This window comes from Podarcis vaucheri (genome assembly GCF_965113315.1).
Source record: "Podarcis vaucheri genome assembly, chromosome: 5".
NCBI classification, from domain to species: Eukaryota; Metazoa; Chordata; class Lepidosauria; order Squamata; family Lacertidae; genus Podarcis; species Podarcis vaucheri.
This window is the reverse complement of record NC_138763.1, coordinates 1,428,157-1,449,172: the sequence shown is the minus strand read 5'-3', so window position 1 is coordinate 1,449,172 and position 21,016 is coordinate 1,428,157. Positions and strand designations below refer to the sequence as shown.

Genomic DNA, 21,016 nt, shown 5'->3' with positions numbered 1-21,016 from the left:
CTCCAATTCAGCTTTAAGGAGCAGGTTTTTACTGGGAAAAGCTCAGGAGCAAATATTATTATTAATTAATTAATTAATGGGTGCTTGGACACGGAATTTTAAAATGCAGACCATGCCTGAAAGTTAAGTGTGGACAAGTCCTTAGAGGTGACACGATACAAGTTTATAAAATTGCACATGGCATGGAGAAAGCCGATAGAGAAATGTGACAGGCCTTTCGATTAGAGAACTGGGCCAAAACAAACAAGATGAATTTTAACAGGGAGAAATGTAAAGTATTGCACTTGGGCAAAAAAAATGAGAGGCACAAATACAAGATGGGTGACACCTGGCTTGAGAGCAGTACATGTGAAAAGGATCTAGGAGTCTTGGTTGACCACAAACTTGACATGAGCCAACAGTGTGACGCGGCAGCTAAAAAAGCCAATGCAATTCTGGGCTGCATCAATAGGAGTATAGCATCTAGATCAAGGGAAGTAATAGTGCCACTGTATTCTGCTCTGGTCAGACCTCACCTGGAGTACTGTGTCCAGTTCTGGGCACCACAGTTCAAGAAGGACACTGACAAACTGGAACGTGTCCAGAGGAGGGCAACCAAAATGGTCAAAGTCCTGGAAACGATGCCTTATGAGGAACGGCTAAGGGAGCTGGGCATGTTTAGCCTGGAGAAGAGGAAGTTAAGGGGTGATATGATAGCCATGTTCAAATATATAAAAGGATGTCACATAGAGGAGGGAGAAAGGTTGTTTTCTGCTGCTCCAGAGAAGCGGACACGGAGCAATGGATCCAAACTACAAGAAAGAAGATTCCACCTAAACATTAGGAAGAACTTCCTGACAGTAAGAGCTGTTTGACAGTGGAATTTGCTGCCAAGGAGTGTGGTGGAGTCTCCTACTTTGGAGGTCTTTAAGCAGAGGCTTGACAACCATATGTCAGGAGTGCTCTGATGGTGTTTCCTGCTTGGCAGGGGGTTGGACTCGATGGCCCTTGTGGTCTCTTCCAGCTCTAGGATTCTATGATTCTATGATTCTATGATTCTATGATTCTATATCCGGAGATATTTGAAGGGTTAGGGTATATACTCATGAAGTCACTTTTCCTCTTACTCTCTCTATCATTCAGCCACCCAGCGCTGTTCCTGTTTTCCCACAACCTATTCTGATTGTGCTCATCAAAGGAACATAGCAGGCAGAGCACAGAGGCTGTAGCGTCATCTGCACTTGACTTCTGAACACAGCAGCCTAAATTTGTGCAGGCATTGCCATATACTTCCAAGCCTACCTTCACCATCATGAGGTCTAGAAACTTGGTTTAAAAAAATAAAATGAAAGCAGAGGCTCCCAGAAGCTGGATTTTGCAGCCCACTCTGTCTGTCTTTCCTTGTGCGGAGCTGGAGTCCACTGGCTTTGCTGAGCCAGCAGTTTGCATGGAGCTTTTGCCATCTTAAGTGAATTAGCGTTCCCTGCAGCCAGGCTCACCCAGCTCAATTCATCATCGCCAGCCACTTCAAACTGCATTATGGCCCAAAATAGAATGACCTGGACTCCGCTTTCACCATAATTTATAACTAGAGGAACGAGAAGAAAATCAGGTTCTTTCTTTCCATCTCTCACCCCTGCAAAGTGCAATATTTTCCAGGTATGTGTGCAGGCAGGCAGGCAGGCAACCTGCTGGGACGCATTCACTGGTGACCACAGAGGCAAGGAACAAAGCAGCCCAAAGTCTGCTCTCTGCCACTGTTCAGAACAGCTGCTTAGAGAACAACTACTTGGGGAATTCTTTGTGTCAAATTGCCGGTGAAAATATGACCAGTGCAAGAACAAAGCCTGCTCCTGTGCAGACAGCAAAAAAGAGGGTGAAGTGAGAGAGAACGGGGTCAGCAACCTAAGGCCCGCGGAGGTCGTTTGACTGGCCCACAAGCCGCCCCCAAACTGAGATGCCCACTCGCGCGCTGCGCTAAACCGGCGCAGCGCGGGGACTCGCTTCCGCGGCACCGGAAATCGCATCTGCACATACAAAGTATTTGAAGACACAGCAAAGCGAACTGGACTCCTTGGCTGGTTTTGAATAAACCTTCACAAACTTTTTATTGATAATAATCAGCTAAATAGTTTTAGGATCTGTACAACTGTGTAACATGCAGAAAACAGCATTTTCAGAGAAATCAAAGACTGGAACTAAGGGAAGTTGGGGGTGGGTTCTGGGGGGGGGGAGGGAGGGGGAGGGAGGAAAAATGGGGGAAAATAAGGATTTGTTTCTGGATAATATGTTTTGTTTTAATTTTGAATAAAAAGTTATGTTTTAAAAAAGGAAATTGCTTCTGCACAGATGCAGGTGCCAAAAAATCGTGTCTGCGCATGCGCAGACACTGAAAATCACAGGGGCGCATGCTCAGACGCATGCGCAATCTGGCCCATAGAGGGACCTCTATGGGACCAATCCGGCCCAGGCAAGATAAACCTTGCTGACCCCTGTAATAGAGCCTAGCTAAGGAGCTGCTGAAGCTGAGGCTCCAAGACGTTGGCCACCTCCTGAGAAGAGAAGACTCCCTGGAAAAGACCCTGATGTTGGGAAAGATGGAGGGCACAAGGAGAAGGGGATGACAGAGGACGAGATGGTGGGACAGTGTTCTCGAAGCTACCAGCATGAGGGAGGCAGTGGAAGACAGGAGTGCCTGGCGTGCTGTGGTCCAGGGGGTCACAAAGAGTTGGACACAACTAAATGACTAAACAGTCTATGGAGGAGTTCTCTCACATGCCATTTATCTATCTTAAGTCTGAAATGGTGCTGTCTGTCCTATGTGATTTTAAGGGTAGAAGAAGAACTCTGCTGGATCAGGCCAGTGACCCACCTACAGCATCCTGTTCTCACAGGGGCCAACCAGATACAAAAGCACAAGACCCCTCACCCTCCCTGCAGTTTCCAGCATTGCTGTCTTCCATCGCGGAGGCAGAGCAGAACCACCAGGCCTAGCAGCCATCCGAAGAAGAAGAAGAAGAAGAAGAAGAAGAAGAAGAAGAAGAAGAAGAGTTTGGATTTGATATCCCACCTTTCACTCCCCTTCAGGAGTCTCAAAGCGGCTCACATTCTCCTTTCCCTTCCTCCCCCACAACAAACACTCTGTGAGGTGAGTGGGGCTGAGAGACTTCAGAGAAGTGGGACTGGCCCAAGGTCACCCAGCAGCTGCAGGTGGAGGAGCAGGGAAGCGAACCCGGTTCACCAGATTACGAGTCCACCGCTCTTAACCACTACACCACACTGGCTCTCCACACAGCCCTCTCCTCCAGGGCTCACCACACAGCCCTCTCCTCCTCCATGAACTTGTCTCATCCTATTTTTAAGCCATCCAGGTTGGTGACCATCACTGCCTCCGGGGGGAGCGAGTTCCATAGCTGGACTATGTGCTGCGTGAATAAGGGCTTGTATCGCAGTTCAGCTCATAAGCTTATTGTTCTAGCCAAAGGCCATGACAAACCTCTAGCAGTATTATTAATAAGATAATGCAGAACATCCATCCATAATATAAGCCAGGCATCCCCAAACTCGGCCCTCCAGCTGTTTTGGGACTACAACTCCCATCATCCCTAGCTAACAGGACCAGTGGTCAGGGATGATAGGAACTGTAGTCCCAAAATAGCTGGAGGGCCAAGTTTGGGGGAGCCTGATATAAGCCAACATCCATGATGTGAGAGAGAAGGTACTAAAGACACTAACCATCTTAAATCTAGCTTAACTTCAGATTCAACCTGCAAATGACCACCACAGCTTATAGCAATTCTATATGACTCCTTTTCCATGTCTTATTTCGCAGCCGGTGCACAGGGGCCACTCTCTGTGTTACAAAGCTATTCTTGTCACTCAAACAACCCCTAACCTTTTCTACCAGACTGTGCATCCTTGCTTGTAGGAACAAAGGTTTCAGAAAGCGATCTCTTGGATCTCTCTATAAGGGGCAGGATAACAGCTGAGTGATGTCTTCCACCCGAGGTTGACCACAAATGTCAGTGTCTGTCAGCGTACAGAACCTTGCCGGAGTGACCACCCAAAACTGTGGTGGACATCACCTGGAAATGCAGCTCGATATAGGCATTTCTTGAGGAAACTGATGAAAGTTTGGTCAGATAACTGGCTTGAAAATGCTCTGTTTTCAAGAGTGGATACCATGGGGAAAATTAGGTATTTCTAATTAGTTTCAGGTCCCTTTTGGATTTCACCCAGAAGAGACCTATGGATTTCAAGGTCAATGCATAGCTCAGTTCTGGAAAATGATAATAGTCTAAAACTTCTGGACAAGCTGCTTTCCAGAGTTGGTTGTCACCCAATTCCATAGAGCTCAATGCAGAAAAATGCTCAATAGGCATTCTAGCAACTATTTTAAACACTTGCAGGGATCTCATACTGTCTCTTAGCTATATTTGAGGCTATCCTTCCTGAATCCCAAAATGGTTTTAGACCTTCTAGGGGGACAGGGGACATGATTTTCACCGCTTGACAGGTTCAAGAAAAATGCAGAGAGCAAAACCAACCCCTGTATATGGCGTTTATTGACCTGACTAAGGCCTTCGATACTGTATATTGTAAAGCCCTGTGGACTGTCCTTCTGCCCAGATAAATTTGTAAACATCATTCGGCTCCTCCGTGATAATATGATAGCAACAATCGCAGATAACAGTGGCTCTGGAAGTGAACCATTCACAGTGGGATCAGGTTTTAAATAGGGTTGTGTTATTGCCCCAACTCTATTCATTGTTTTCTTTGCCATTATCCTACACTTTGTCGAAGGGAAACTCTCCACCAGAGTAGAAATCATATATTGAACAGATGGAAAACTCTTCAATTTGAGCAGGCTGAAAGCAAAGAGTAAGGTTACCGTAACTTCTGCCATAGAGCTTCAGTATGCTGATGACAACATAGTGTGCGCACACTCAGAGGATGACCTCCAAACCATCCTAAATATCTTTACAGAAGCTTACAAAAAGCTTGGCCTATCACTCAACATCCAAAAAACCAACGTGCTGCACCAACAAGCACAAAACAACCCCTCTGCAGTGCCATAAATCCAAACCAACGATGTAACATTGGAAGTGTTGATCACTTCTCCTACCTGGGCAGTTATCTTTCTACAAGGGCTGACACTGATGCCAAAATCCAGCATCGCCTGAGCTCTGTGAGTGCAGCTTTCTCCTGATTGAAGCACCAAGTGTTTGAGGACCAGGACATTCACAGGGAAACCCAAATGCTCATTATCAAAGCTATTCTACTACCATCCTTACTATATTCTTGTGAAACATGGACCACTTATAAACGCCATCTCCAGCTCCTTGAAAGATTCCATCAACGGTGTCTCTGAAAAATGTTATGTATCAGTTGGGAAGAAAGGCGAACTAATGCCCGTGTACTCAGGGCCGTCTTTAGCAAATGCGGCACCGGGGTGCAAATATATACCCAGTGCCCACAGTTTACCACGGATAGTGTTGGGGTGACTGTAGCTGTGCACTGCCAGCCATTGGGGGGGGCACGATTCTCCCCCATGCCACGGAGGCTTGGGAGTGAAGAACGGACTTCTGGAATGGATTAAGTTCGTAAACCAATGTACCACTGTAGTTGTTTCTTTCCTTGACATCTGATGGGAGGGTGTTCCACAGGGCAGGTGCCACCACCGAGAAGGATCTGGTTCTCTGTAACCTCACTTCTCACAGGGAGGGAACCGCCAGAAGGCTCTCGGAGCTGGACCTTAGTGTCTGGGCTGAACGGTGGGGGTGGAGACGCTCCTTCAGGTATACAGGGCCAAGGCCATTTAGGGCTTTAAAGTCAGGACCAATACTTTGAATTGTGCTTGGAAACGTACTGGGAGCATGGTCTATAGTGCTCAGGCTACCCCAGCCCAGCAATGGCCATAGTTGATGAACCAGACAGAGCCAGTAAAAGGAACTGCTAGCCACAGAGGACATGTGGGCCTCGAGTGACAAAGATGTATCAAGGAGCATCTCCCACCGCAGGTACGCAATTGCTCCTTCAGAGGCAGTGCGATCCCACAACCGGGGAATAATGAATATGCTATTTTTGTGATCACCGAAAGGGATAACACACTCAAGAGCTTGTTGTTGCTATCACTAATAATAATAATAATAATAATAATAATAATAATAATAATAATAATTTATTTATACCCCGCCCATCTGGCTGAGTTTCCCCAACCACACAGATTCCAGAATTGCCAACCAGACTGAAGAGCCAGAGAACCCATTGGGGATCATTATGATTTGGAAGAGGGGGGGAGTCTTGATGATGCCCTAAGTCCCTTCCAATTCTTGGGTTCCCGTATCTGTGGGTGGTAGAAGGCGTGAGAGCCAATTTGCCAACCCAGCCTCGTTCTCTAAGCTATGGCTTTGGCTGACTAGCAAAGTCCCAAGATTGACATAACCAAAAAGATTGCTCTGTGCCATAGGATGAATGCTAGATAGGAGAAGATTAGCCCGAGTGGTGTGAGAGAGCTGAGCTGGGAGCAGGCTGGAAGCTGGAGACACAGAGACCCGCTTGCTCTGGCCTGGATCCCAAGCTGTGACAGAAGGAGATGCAAGATCTGCTGGGGTGTTAATGTACGCTCAGGCTGCATATATGTGTAAATAATCCATATGTCCTAAAGATGCCACAATCTCTGCTGCCCTTCATTCCAAGGAAATCAAACAAGGAAAACCACCTAGAACCTCTGGAGTCAGTCTCTCTCTCTCTCTTTAAAATAATTTTTATTAGTTTTACAAAATAAATTTCAGATTTAACACATCAATATTCCAAAATTAAACAAGATTCTTCTGAATGTTAGGACTAAATCAACTGCTTATTATAATTTCTCCACGTTAAAGTCCTCCAACCCCTGGAGTCTCTCGCTGCTCCGAGATTGCGATGACATGTAACAATATTTTGGTTTTGCCTTATAAGGCAATTTGGGAATTATTGCAATGAAAAGTGGGGCATAAATATTACATCTAATATTAATAGCCAGCGCCTCCTCAAACCAGCAGGTGAAGACTTTATTGTTCCAACATGCTTTGAGAAATGAACTGACTGTTTATAAGGAAAGGGCTGGTGCTGTGATGTTTTTTATTGTAATTATCACTATGTTTTAACAGATCTGAGGGAGGGAGTTTTCATTCTAATTAGAGTTTAATAGCTTTTTAATGTTGTTTTTCCCCAATGTTTTTAGCTATTCCTATTTTATTTGTAAGCTGTCTTGAGTCCCCGTCTGGCAAAAAGGTGGAATATAACCGAATATAATATTGACAACAGCAACAACAACCTCCTTGCAGACTTTGTGCAAGTGACTCAGGAGGGATGCTTGACGAACAAGCCATCTGTGGTAGCTCTATAGTCCTGTTTGCATGCCAAGGATATCCTGGGGGTTCAGGTTGGGCTGCGGAAAAAATGTCACGTGGTGCAGGAAGGGTCTTCTGTGGCCCCTGAACGGTCTGCAGTCAAAAATCAGCAAGCAGGCCTGTGCAGGGGGCAGAGAAATGGGGGGAGTCTCAGCTCAAGGACAGAGCAGACTGCTTCTGGAATATAGTATATGAAGAGCTTAAAAAAATGTTTAAGTATAACTTTATGAAAAATACAGAAGCTTTTCTGCTAGGAATAACGGACACAGGTATAGCAAAAGAAGATCAGAAAATATTTCTCTATGGCACAGGAGTGGCCAGGATCCTAACTGCTAAAAACTGGGGGGAAAGAAATTGTGCCAACAAAAAAGGAATGGCAAAACAAACTGTTAAGAGTATATTGAACTGGCTAGATTAACAGAGACAATTAGAGCTTTTCGAAAAGCATGGGGAAAATGCAGAGAATACTTCACAAAACAGTGCCCTAAAATACATACCTGGACTTGTTTTGGTTAATGTCTGCAGGAGACTTTGAGGATATTTAAGTCATAATTAGAAAAATCTTAATAATTATTCATAAAGGACACAGTTTATAAGAAGTAAATAAGGAGGCCAGATACAGGATAAAGGAAGTCTCTTATTTGGTTGTTTGTATTGTATGTTATGCTCACTGTATGTTATGTTCACGTTTAATGAGGGTGGATTTCTGTATTGGGGTAGGGGGTCATGTTGTAAATGAAATTTCTAATAAAAAAACAATTTAAAAAAGGAAGGGTCTTCCGTGGCCCCTGAAGGGTCTGCAGTCAAAAAGCAGCAAGCAGGGGGCAGAGAAATGGGGGGAGCCTCAGCTCAAGGGCAGAGCAGACTCCTCAAGCACGCAGACCACCAGGCGGCTGCTTCCAAGAGCTCTCCAACTGCCGCGGCTGAGTCACAGCTTCCTTTCCCCAGCTAGCACAGAGAGATGGGGAGAAGGGGGGGGGTTAGTATGTTTTCAGAAGCAGGGAAATTGAGGGCTGTCAGTGGCCCAAGCCGCTCAGAACCAGCCTTCCTTCGTGTGAGGGCAAAACACACGCCAAGCTCAGCTCCGGGGATGCTTTGCAAAACAAGGAAGGAAACCGGTGCAGATGAACATGTTTCAAAAGGTTCCAGTGTTGTTTTGCTTTTGCCGGGTTGATGTGGGTTAAATATTTAGTTGAGGTTGACGGTTATTTTAATTTGGGTATAAATGTATACTGTTATTATTGCTGTTATTACTGGTTTCTTGGTTTGTTTGCTGTTTGTTTGTTTCGTTTTTTGTTTGATAATAATAATATAATAATAATTTATTATTTATACCTCGCCCATCTGGCTGAGTCGCCCCAGCCGCTCTGATGCATCCTTGCCTCGGTCCAGTATATCTGAAGGAGCGTCTCCACCCCCATCGTTCTGCCCAGGCACTGAGGTCCAGCACCGAGGGCCTTCTGGCGGTTCCCTCACTGCGAGAGGCCAAGTTACAGGGAACCAGGCAGAGGGCCTTCTCGGTGGTGGCCCCCGCCCTGTGGAACGCCCTCCCATCAGATTTCAAAGCGATAAACAACTACCTGACATTCAGAAGACATCTGAAGGCAGCCCTGTTCAGGGAAGTTTTTAATATGTGACATTTTAGTGTATTTTTCATCTTTGTTGGAAGCCGCCCAGAGTGGCTGGGGAAACCCAGCCAGATGGGCGGGGTACAAATAATAAATTATTATTATTATTATTATTATCATTGTGTGGTAAGCCACCCAGAGTGGCTGGGGAAGCCCAGCAAGATGGGCGGAGTATACTGTATTTTTCTATGTATAACACGCCCCTGTGTATAAGACGCCCCCTATTTTGGGGGAATCAAAGTTAAGAAAATGGGGGGAGATCGCCCAGAGTTGTTGAGCTTTTTGGGGGGGCGTAACAGCAGCCAATCGACAGCAACCCTTGTCACAACCACCAATCAGCCGCCCTATTGCCACTGACAATCTCCTGCTCACGGCACAAACCAACTCCCCCGTCCCCACTCTGCATTATCCGTGTATAATATATATTATATATATCCTTTATCAAGCAGGAAAGGAAGATGAAGATAAAATAGAAAAATACTTAAGTCAAAGTAAATTCCCAAAGATTACAAGGGATAAAATTGAATACTTAAATTCCTCTATAACACTGATGGAAATTCATCAGGTGATATTTAATGCGAAACTAGGAAAATCATCTGGACTGGATGGATGCTCGCAAGTTATCATAAGAAAGGACCAGATGACCTTTGGGGGTCCCTTTGAGCTCTACAATTCTATGCATGTACATAATTGACTCAGGTTGCAGAATCCAGCTCTCCTTGGTGCAGAATTTGTGAGGGCACAGAATGCAAACACGTGCTTAGTCTGCGGCCCCGAAAAGAGCACACGCTCTCTGAAGACATTTGGGCCATCGCTGGAGATGGAGAAGATTTGAAAGCAAGATTCCTTGGTAGCGCCATGATGGCTTCCGGCAGCTGGTTGGCACTTGCATGCGCTCCGCCTGTCAGACGCAATGTGGCAGGCAGCTGATGAAGCAGTCTCCAAGCCGCACCTCCCGTCAGCTCTGGACACATCCTGAGAATTTTGGCTATTAAGCAACCTGTCTAACACTGTTACAGCTGAAGAGGCCAGCTTTTGGATCTACTCCCTGTGGCCAGTCCCCAACGCACACACAAAAAGACCAAGAAAAATCCTGCATTCCAGGACATGTGCGGCCCATTTCTTTGTGAAGTGGCCAATCTCAGTCTGCGCTGGGTCACCTGAGTCTGCAGGCCAGGGCATGACCAATGGGAAGCTCCTCCATGCAAACCACTTCCCTGCTTGCAGAAAGCTAGCAGATCAGGGGAAAGGAAGTTTAGAACTATTCTCCTTGATAGGCTTGTTTCCTACGGGCAGTGATGGAGAGTGTGAGACAAGAATGTGCCATGCCTATTACACAGCTTAACCAGTCGATGCAGAACTGGAAGAGACCCCAAGGGATCATGTAAACCACATGAGGAACTCCCATGCAAGCCCACAAGCCAAACGCAGCCCTCCAGCCTACGCTCCCTCTCTCAGGTCCCCTCCATGTAGGAAAACTGCAACGTGTTCAGAGCCCTGGGAAAGCCAAGCCACGCCATGCACACCAAAAGTGAACAGATCAAAGCTTCCCCCAAATTCCGAATTCACCTTTTGGGATTGCATGGGGGTTGGGGGTTGGGTTAGATTCCCTTCCAACTCTACATTTCTATGAAAACTCAAAACGTTCTCTGTCCCCTCTCCAAAACAGAAGGTTGCAAAAACCTCCTTCGTTGGAGCAAGACTCTTCTTCCTCGGAGGCTTCCCAAAGAGAGGCTGGATGGTCACTACTCAAGGATTCCTTAGCGGCGATTCCTGCATTGCCAGGGTTGGGCTAGATGACCTTTGGGGGTCCCTTCCAACTCTACCATTCTAGGGTTCTTCAAAGTAGCCCTTGCCTACAAATTCCCAGGAGCTACTGGGGATACCTCCCTTGCCGAGTAAGCATGTTTTGGGTTGCCCCCAAAAAGGAACGCAGGATCAGCTCCCCCCCCCTCAGCTCCCCACCACACTTGCCCTCTCACTACGCAGATAAGTGGAACCATTAGAGGAAAAGCTCTCCTTGTCAGAAACCAGAATTAGTAACATTTCTTCCGCTTGTTTCCTCCGCTCACACGCAGCAGATATCATTGGGGGGTGTGCTGTGCTGAGGGGATTTCATTTATTTACTTATAAATAAGTAAAGGAAGAAGCCCAAAAGGGATATATATTTTCTTGATCCCTGCTTGTATTATTAATTATTATTAATTGCATTCAAATCCCACATTTTCCTGCAAGGAGTTCACAGTTATGTAAATGGCTCTCTCGCCCCATATTTAACCCCCACAACATCCCTGTGATGAGGCAGAGACTGATCTCCGGGGTCACCCAGTGAAAACATCTTGGCTGATTGTGGATTCGAACTCAGGTCTCTCCAAGGTCATAAGTCTATACCACGCTGACTCTCAGGGTTAAAACAAAGTTAAAGTTCTACAATATGTATTTTTATTTATTTGTTTCATCTATATATCCCACCATTTTCTCCAAGGAGCCCAAGGCAGCAGACATGACCCTCTTCCTCCTCATTTATGCCAACCACAACAGCCTTGCCAGGTAGGGCTGAGAGGCAGTGACTGCCCCCCTGGGTCACCCAGCTAGCTTGATGGCCAGAGAGGGATTTGAACTCTGGTCTCTCCCAGGTCCCCTAACCTTGCTGGCTCTCAGTGTAACATTTCAAAACAGTAGGTTGTGCCTTGACATGCCCAGCACACCCCACACCCCTGGGAACATCGGTACTTCTGAAAAACAGTATGGCATGGATCTGTGGGATGTGAAACACAAGAGCAGTCAAGTACAACATTCCTAGAGTGAACATGTTTACACAGGGGGAGGAATGTTTGTCCAGCCAGCAGGTAAACTTCCTGTTTCCTCCTGACTGGGACAGACTTCCTCTGCATGTGACTAGAGGTGGGCGTGGCCTCACCTGTGCAGGTAACAACAAAAGCACAGGGCAGGGCAGCCATCTCTCTCTCTTTGACTACATGCACAAAGAAGCAACATCTGCTTAGCCAAAGATGCCCTCTTGGCTTCCAGAGGGACTGTCTCTTTATGAGATAGTTTCCAGGTGTATGTTACTTTTCTAATCTAAGTCTGCCTTCTGGGGTCCTATTGTGAACAGAATGACGTGGGAGTAAACTTTTTTATACTTTTATAGAAGACTGTGCCGTGTCCTATCTTTTATGAGGGAATAAGGGGGAAATACCAGAACAGTTATTACAAAGGCTTTAGCGAGCCTGAAGAAACGCATCTGCTGCAAGTTTAAAAAGGGGAATGTTACTCTGCTAAATTGTGAACTTGTTAACACAAGTTGGAAAGGCTATAATCAGACAATATATCCTCTCCTGCATCCCTGAACATTCCCACAAACTCTACCACTCCAATCTTTTCATATAGAAGAACATGAGTTGGCTGGATCAGGCCAGGGGTCTGCCACAAGCAGTATTCGAACGCAAGACCAGTTCTCCCTTCCTGTGGTTTCCAGCAACTGGGATTCAGAAGCATCTCTCTCTCCAGCTGTGGAGCCAGGCTGGCTAACAACCATGAATTTGTCCCGTGCTCTTTTAAAGCCATCCAAAATGGGGATCACCCCGACTCTTGTGGGAGGAAGTTCCATAGTTTAACTATAGTAATCATAATATATAATGTAATAATCATAAAAATAATTTATTATTTACACCCCGCCCATCTGGCTGGATTTCCCCAGCCACTCTGGGCAGCTCCCAACAGTATATTAAAAACACGGTAAAACATCAAACATTAAAAACTTCCCTAAACAGGGCTGCCTGGTTCCCTGTAATGTCACTTCTTGCAGGAAGGGAACCGCCAGAAGGTCCTCAGAGCTGGACCTCAGGCTGAATGATGTGGGTGGAGACGCTCCTTCAGGTATACTGGGCCAAGGCCATTTAGGGCCCAGTATACCTGAAGGACTAACTATGTGGCTAACTATAGGGCTATGTGCTTCTCTCTCCCTGAGATCATAGTGTTAGAATTCCTGCTCCATGATTGCAGTCATGGAATTGTTGTCTATAACATGACGGTGTACGTTTTGACTCCACAGAGTGGGAAGTGACAGAGACAGGATGTTTGTGTTCCTGTGTTCCATGAAGTGGGACAATTGTCCTTTGTTCTTTCTCTCTCTGCTATCTGATGCTAGAGAGAGAGGGAGCCATGTTATAATTATTATAATTATTATTATAATTATTATTATTATTATTATTATTATTATTATTTATTTATTTATACCCCGCCCATCTGGCTGGGCCTCCCCAGCCACTCTGGGCAGCTTCCATAAAAACCAAAAATACAGTAAAATATCACACGTTAAAAACTTCCCTGAACAGGGCTGCCTTAAGATGTCTTCTGAATGTCAGGTAGTTGTTTATCGCTTTGACATCTGCTGGAAGGGCGTTCCACAGGGCGGGCGCCACTACCGAGAAGGCCCTCTGCCTGGCTCCCTGTAGCTTTGCTTCTCGCAATGAGGGAACCGCCAGAAGGCCCTCAGCGCTGGACCTCAGCGTCCGGGCAGAATGATGGGGGTGGAGACGCTCCTTCAGGTATACTGGACCGAGGCCGTGTAGGGCTTTAAAGGTCAGCACCAGCACTTTGAATTGTGCTTGGAAACGTCCTGGGAGCCAATGTAGGTTTTACAAGACCAGTGTTATGTGGTCTCGGCGGCCGCCCCCAGTCACCAGTCTAGCTGCCGCATTCTGGATTAGTTGTAGTTTCCGAGTCACCTCCAAAGGTAGCCCCACGTAGAGTGCATTGCAGTAGTCCAAGCGGGAGATAACCAGAGCATGCACCACTCTGGCGAGACAGTCCGCAGGCAGGTAGGGTCTCAGCCTACGTACCAGATGGAGCTGGTAAACAGCGCCCTGGACCAGCGCCTTTGACCTGTGCCTCCATGGACAGCTGTGAGTCCAAAATGACTCCCAGGCTGCGCACCTTGTCCTTCAGGGGCACAGTAACCCCATTCAGGACCAGGGAAGCCTCCACACCTGCCCACCTCCTGTCCCCCAAAAACAGTACTTCTGTCTTGTCAGGATTCAACCTCCATCTGTTTGCCGCCATCCATCCTCCAACCGCCTCCAGACACTCACACAGGACCTTCACCGCCTTCACTGGTTCTGATTTAAAAGAGAGGTAGAGCTGGGTATCCGTGCTCCGTGTGTGTTTAGATGTAAATAAAGTAGATTAGCCAAAATGCTGAGTTGCTGAGGTCTGTTACGCGAACTGCAAAGACTGCGGATCCCTAAGTGTGCTGGTGTCTGTTGGCATCGGTTGCTGTGATGTTCGGGCTGAAGAAAGCTTTTGAGGCTCCCGAACGATCGACCAGGAGGGAGGGAACATGACAGTTGGGCATGTGTCTCTGCCAGGGTCCTACACGAGTGTAGGCTGACATGTAGAATCATAGAATCTTAGAGTTGGAAGGGACCCCAAGGGTCATCCAGTCCAACCCCCTGCAATGCAGGAATCTCAGCTAAAGCATCCAAGACAGATTGTCATCCCACCTCTACTTGAAAACCTCCAAGGAAGGAGAGTCCACCACTTCTTGTGGGAGTCTGTTCCACTGGCAAATGGCTCTTACTGTCTGAATGTTTTTCTAAATGTTTAATCGGAACCTCCTTCCTTGCAACCTGAAGCCATGGGTTCGAGTCCTACCCTCCAGAGCAGGAGAAAACAAGCATGCTCCCTCCGCCATGGGACAGGCTTATGCTATCAATTCGCGCAGACACCCCTAGCTAAAAGCAGGAGCTTTTAAATGCAAGGTCCCCCAAGGCAGATCAGTCTCCTTCTCCGGCCCATGCGATGAGGTGGCACAAGCTGTCTCTGCCCTGTCAGTCTTGCAAAGGAGAGGCAACGTACGGCTCACTGCAGCTGCTCCTGCTGCTGCTGCATTTACTGGAAGAGCATAGAATCATAGAATCATAGAGTTGGAAGAGACCACAAGGGCCATCGAGTCCAACCCCCTGCCAAGCAGGAAACACCATCAGAGCACTCCTGACATATGGTTGTCAAGCCTCTGCTTAAAGACCTCCAAAGTAGGAGACTCCACCACACTCCTTGGCAGCAAATTCCACTGTCAAACAGCTCTTACTGTCAGGAAGTTCTTCCTAATGTTTAGGTGGAATCTTCTTTCTTGTAGTTTGGATCCATTGCTCCGTGTCCGCTTCTCCGGAGCAGCAGAAAACAACCTTTCTCCCTCCTCTATGTGACATCCTTTTATATATTTGAACATGGCTATCATATCACCCCTTAACCTCCTCTTCTCCAGGCTAAACATGCCCAGCTCCCTTAGCCGTTCCTCATAAGGCATCGTGTCCAGGCCTTTGACCATTTTGGTTGCCCTCCTCTGGACACGTTCCAGTTTGTCAGTGTCCTTCTTGAATTGTGGTGCCCAAAACTGGACACAGTACTCCAGGTGTGGTCTGACCAGAGCAGAATACAGTGGCACTATTACTTCCCTTGATCTAGATGCTATACTCCTATTGATGCAGCCCAGAATTGCATTGGCTTTTTTAGCTGCCGCGTCACACTGTTGGCTCATGTCAAGTTTGTGGTCAACCAAGACTCCTAGATCCTTTTCACATGTACTGCTCTCAAGCCAGGTGTCACCCATCTTGTATTTGTGCCTCTCATTTTTTTTGCCCAAGTGCAATACTTTACATTTCTCCCTGTTAAAATTCATCTTGTTTATTTTTGCCCAGTTCTCTAATCTGTCAAGGTCGTTTTGAAGTGTGATCCTGTCCTCTGGGGTGTTAGCCACCCCTCCCAGTTTGGTGTCATCTGCAAATTTGATCAGGATGCCCTTGAGTCCATCATCCAAGTCGTTGATAAAGATGTTGAATAAGACCGGGCCCAAGACAGAACCCTGTGGCACCCCACTAGTCACTCTTCTCCAGGATGAAGAGGAACCATTGATGAGCACCCTTTGGGTTCGGTCAGTCAGCCAGTAACAAATCCACTGAGTGGTAGCATAGTCAAGACCGCATTTTACCAGCTTCTTTACAAGAATATCATGGGGCACCTTGTCAAATGCCTTGCTGAAATCAAGGTAGGCTACATCCACTGCGTTCCCTTCATCTACCAGGCTTGTAATTCTGTCAAAAAACGAGATCAGGTTAGTCTGACATGACTTATTTTTCAGAAATCCATGCTGACTATTGGTGATCACAGCATTCCTTTGTAGGTGCTCACAGACTGTTTGCTTAATGATCTGCTCCAGAATCTTCCCTGCTATTGATGTCAGACTGACTGGGCGGTAATTATTTGGGTCCTCTCTTTTCCCCTTTTTGAAAATAGGGACAACATTTGCCCTCCTCCAGTCTGCTGGGACTTCGCCTGTTCTCCAGGAATTCTCAAAGATGACTGCCAGTGGTTCTGAGATCACATCTGCCAGTTCTTTTAATACTCTTGGATGCAGTTCATCTGGCCCTGGAGACTTGAATACATCTAAACTAGCCAAATATTCTTGTACTATCTCCTTAGTTATTCTGGGCTGTGTTTCCTTTGCTGAATCATTTGCTCCAAATTCTTCAGGTCGGGCATTGTTTTCTTTATCGGAGAAGACTGAGGCAAAGAAGGCATTGAGTAGTTCAGCCCTTTCTGTGTCCCCTGTTTGCATTTCACCATCTTCTCCTCTGAGTGACCCCATTGTTTCTTTGTTCTTCCTTTTGCTACGAACATACCCATAAAAGCCTTTTTTGTTGCTTTTAACCTCTCTAGCAAGCCTGAGTTCATTCTGTGCTTTAGCTTTTCTGACTTTGTGTCTACACGTGCTGGCTATTTGTTTGAATTCCTCTTTGGTGGTTTCCCCCCTTTTCCATTTTTTGTACACATCCTTTTTTAATCTTAATTCAGTTAAAAGTTCTTTAGATAGCCACCCTGGCTTCTTTAGGCACCTTCCATGTTTCCGTCTCATTGGTATTGCCTGATGTTGTGCTTTTAGTATCTCCCTCTTAACAAACTCCCAGCCATCATGAACTCCCTTTCCTTTTAGTATTGTTGTCCATGGGATCTCACCCAGCACTTCCCTAAGTTTTATGAAGTCGGCTTTCTTAAAGTCAAGAAATTGAGTCCTAGTATGCTTGGCTGCTCCTTTCCGCTGTATAGTAAACTTCAGAAGAGCATGATCACTCGCGCCTAATGATCCTTCCACTTCTACCCCACTAACCAGGTCATCAACATTGGTTAGGACCAGATCTAAAATGGCTGTTCCTCTTGTTGCTTCTCCCACTTTCTGGACAATGAAGTTGTCTGCAAGGCCAGTGAGGAATCTGTTTGACCTTATGCTCTTGGCTGAGTTTGACGTCCAACAAATATCCGGGTAATTGAAGTCCCCCATTACTACTATCTCCCTTCCTTTTGCATGCTTGGCCATCTGTTCCAGGAAGGCATCATCTATGTCCTCCGTTTGGCTTGGGGATCTATAGTAAACTCCCACAATGAGGTCTCTGTTATTCTTCTCTCCCTTAATTTTGGCCCAAATGCTCTCACTTTGGCTTTGAGGATCTAAATCTTGGATCTCTTCACAGGTATACACATCCCTGACATATAACGCCACTCCTCCTCCTTTCTTGTCTGGTCTGTTTCTCTGAAATAGATTGTATCCCCCCATTATTACATTCCAATCGTGGGACTTATCCCACCAGGTTTCAGTGATGCCTATTATGTCATATTTAGTTTGCTGTACCAAGAGCTCAAGCTCATCTTGTTTATTTCCCATGCTTTGCGCATTAGTGTACAGACATTGAAGTCCATTAATCATTCCCCCGTGTCTCTTATTTAAGGATTTTTTCCTCCCACCACTAGGTCCGCGTGCTGTTTGCTCCATTTGGTCTATGACATTTGGATGATCATCTTCATTAATTGATAGGCTCCTACCTTCAGGAGCACTGTCTCCCTCCCCCACATTAGTCAGTTTAAAGCCCTCCTGATGAGGTTTCTGAGATTTTTGGCAAAAACATTTCTCCCAACCGTTGTGAGGTGCAGCCCATCACTTGCCAGAAGTCCATCTTCAAGAAACTGCAGTCCGTGATCTAAGAATCCAAACCGTTCCTGTTTACACCATTTGCGAAGCCAGCTGTTCACTTCCACTATTTTCCCCTCTCTCCCTGGGCCACGTCGTTCAACTGGGAGGACAGATGAGATGACAATTTGTGCATTTAGTTGCTTCAATTTCCTGCCGAGAGCCTCGTAGTCTCTTTTGATCTTCTGGAGGCTATTGCTTGCAGTGTCATTGGTTCCCACATGAACCAAGAGGAAGGGGTATTTGTCAGTGGGTTTTATGATTCCTTGCAGTCGTTCAGTTACATCTTGGATCTTAGCCCCGGGGAGACAGCACACTTCCCGAGACATCTTGTCAGGCCCACAGATCACTGCTTCTGTTCCCCTCAGTAGGGAATCCCCTATCACCACTACACGCCTCCTCTTGGGTTTGGTCGGGGTTCTTCCGTGAGCTGTCCGTTCCAAGGTCGCCTGCACATTCCCTGAGGACTGACTTTGCTGCTCGTCTTCATATACCTGATCGACTGTAATGAGGGAGAGATCCTCAAATGGAGTCTGCTCTTCGTCTTCCATGCTAGGGGAGAGGACCTCAAAGCGATTGTGTATTTCTAAGCAATCAGAGTGAACCCTGGGCCTCCTACTTCTTTGAGTCACGTTTCTCCATATATCTGGCTCCTGTGTTGGTGAATTAGACTCCTTCTCAGGGGAGTCCCCTGTCTCCTCCTTGGTGGAGACGGTGTGCTCTGTTGCTTCCAAGAAGAGCTCCAGCTCTCTAATTCTTTGGAGCGTAGCTACACGTTCCTCCAGTTGCTGGACTTTGTCTTTTAAGAGGGCAATCAACATGCAATTGCTGCAGGTAAAGCTGCCTGCAACCTTTGGCAAGATGGCAAACATTGCGCAGGAATCGCAGGCGACTGCAGCTGTTCCCTCCCCTTCCATCTTGAGATCGTGTCGTTGGGGTTGGCTACAGAGGTCCTCCATCATAAAAAGACACAAGAAAACCCTTTTTGCTCCTTCTTCAACTGATGCCCTGCAAACTCTGAGCAAATTATGCCCTCGTCACGATCTTCCCAGGGACTGAGTGAGGCCACTGGACACGCTTTATTTGCGTCATTGCAGCTGCGAGGTTCTTAGTTAGCCGTCCTTGCAACCCAAAGGGCCAGAGAGGGACTCAGGCGGTCGAGTGAAGTGGAACAATGTCCGCTGCTTGGTTGCACAAGCTATGGAGCCTTGTCCCCCACTCCCTGGCGCTACTCAGTGGACCTTTATTCCAAGGAGCCTCACTAGCAGGACATGCGGAAAGGATCTAGGGATCTTGGTGGACCACAAGCTGAACATGAGTCAACAGCGTGATGCAGCAGCAAAAAAAGCTAACGCTATTCTAGGCTGCATCCACAGAAGTCTAGTGTCCAGATCAAGGGAAGTCACAGTACGACTCTATTCTGCCCTGGTCAGGCCACACCTGGAGTTTCCCACTGCTCCAGAGGAGAGGACCTAAACCAGCAGATTCAAGTTACAAGGAAGGAGATTCTGACTAAACCATAGGAATAATAATAATAATAATAATAATAATAATAATAATAATAATAATAATAAATTATTTATACCCTGCCCTCCCCAGCCAGGGCTGGGCTCAGGGTGGTTAACACCAGTAAAAATACAATAGAAACATAATGGGGGGGGACAAAACAAAAAACAAAACAACCCAATTAAAAATACAGGTTAAAATGCAATTTAAAATGCAGCCTCATTTTAAAGTAGCTGATAAAACAAGACCATAAGGGGAGGGAAACATAAGGGTCAGACCGAGTCCAAACCAAAGGCCAGGCGGAACAACTCTGTCTTGCAGGCCCTGTGGAAAGATGTCAAGTCCTGCAGGGCCCTAGTCTTTTGTGACAGAGCATTCCACCAAGTCGGGGCCAGTACTGAAAAGGCCCTGGCCCTAGTTGAAACCAATCTAACCACCTTGTGACTTGGGACCTCCAAGGTGTTGTCCTTTGTGGACCTTAAGGTCCTCTGCGGGGCAGACCAGGAGAGGCGGTCCCGTAGGTACGTGGATCCTAGGCCGCATAGGGCTTTAAAGGTCAAAACCAGCATCTTGAACCTGATCCTGTACTCCACCGGGAGCCAGTGCAACTGGTAAAGCACTGGGTGAATATGCTTCCATAGCAAGTACCCTGTTAGGAGCCTCACTGTGGCATTCTGCACCCACTGGAGTTTCTGGGTCAGCTTCAAGGGCAGCCCCGCGTAGAGCGAGTTACAATAATCAAGCCTGGAGGCTCCCTTTCCGGGCTGCTTACTGCGCCACCTTCCTGTGTATTTGAACTTGGCGCGCGCGCCCAACCTTCCACTTTCCGTCTGACCGTTTCTTCGCTCCCCGATGGAGGTGTGGCCACTCCTGACTCGTGCCCTCCCTCCTGTTGTGAGCTGCCAGCGCTTGATACCTGACGCCCTTCCTCTCCCCTGCTCTCTGTTGGTGACGCTGGTCCCGATTTCCAACTGCTCCCCTCTGAGCCCCCTCTGGCCCTTTCCTCCTGGGGTGTCCCCCTAGGCTCCCCCCTTGCCCTGGCCACTGGTGCTCCTTTCTGTGAATCTTCTGATTCACTGGAAAGACTCGGAGATCTCGGGTCATCGTCATCACTCATCCTTTCTTCTGCCTCCTCCCCCTCGCTCTCTGTTTCCTCCCTTGCCCTTGCCTCTGCTCCTGAACCCCTGACAGTGACCGTCACATGGATCGCTGTGGCCAGGTCGGGGCGAGAAAGGTAAGGAATAACGTTTTGAGTGTGAGAGTTCAACAGTGGAACCCACAATGCAGAAGGAGACGGGTGATATAGATATTTGGCTTTCCTTCCACGATGGATCTGAAGGCAGCACTTGGCGGAGGTTGTTCCCAGGTGGTCCACCGCCACCCAAGCACAGAGCTCGGGGTTGGGCTAGATGACCTTTGGGATCCCTTCCAAGGGTGCTATGATTCTACGTCCCTGGCTTGCGGAACTTCCGCAAGGAGGTGTCCTC

At 47.1% G+C, this 21,016-nt stretch overlaps 2 protein-coding genes across 2 annotated transcripts in view; one reads left to right on the top strand and one right to left on the bottom strand.

Moving 5' to 3' along the window:
• Window positions 1–21,016, top strand: part of LOC309533042 (MAM and LDL-receptor class A domain-containing protein 1-like) — a 383,106-nt gene that overhangs the window by 151,806 nt on the left and 210,284 nt on the right. The window lies entirely within an intron of this gene.
• Window positions 1–21,016, bottom strand: part of FGF12 (fibroblast growth factor 12) — a 239,911-nt gene that overhangs the window by 182,449 nt on the left and 36,446 nt on the right. The window lies entirely within an intron of this gene.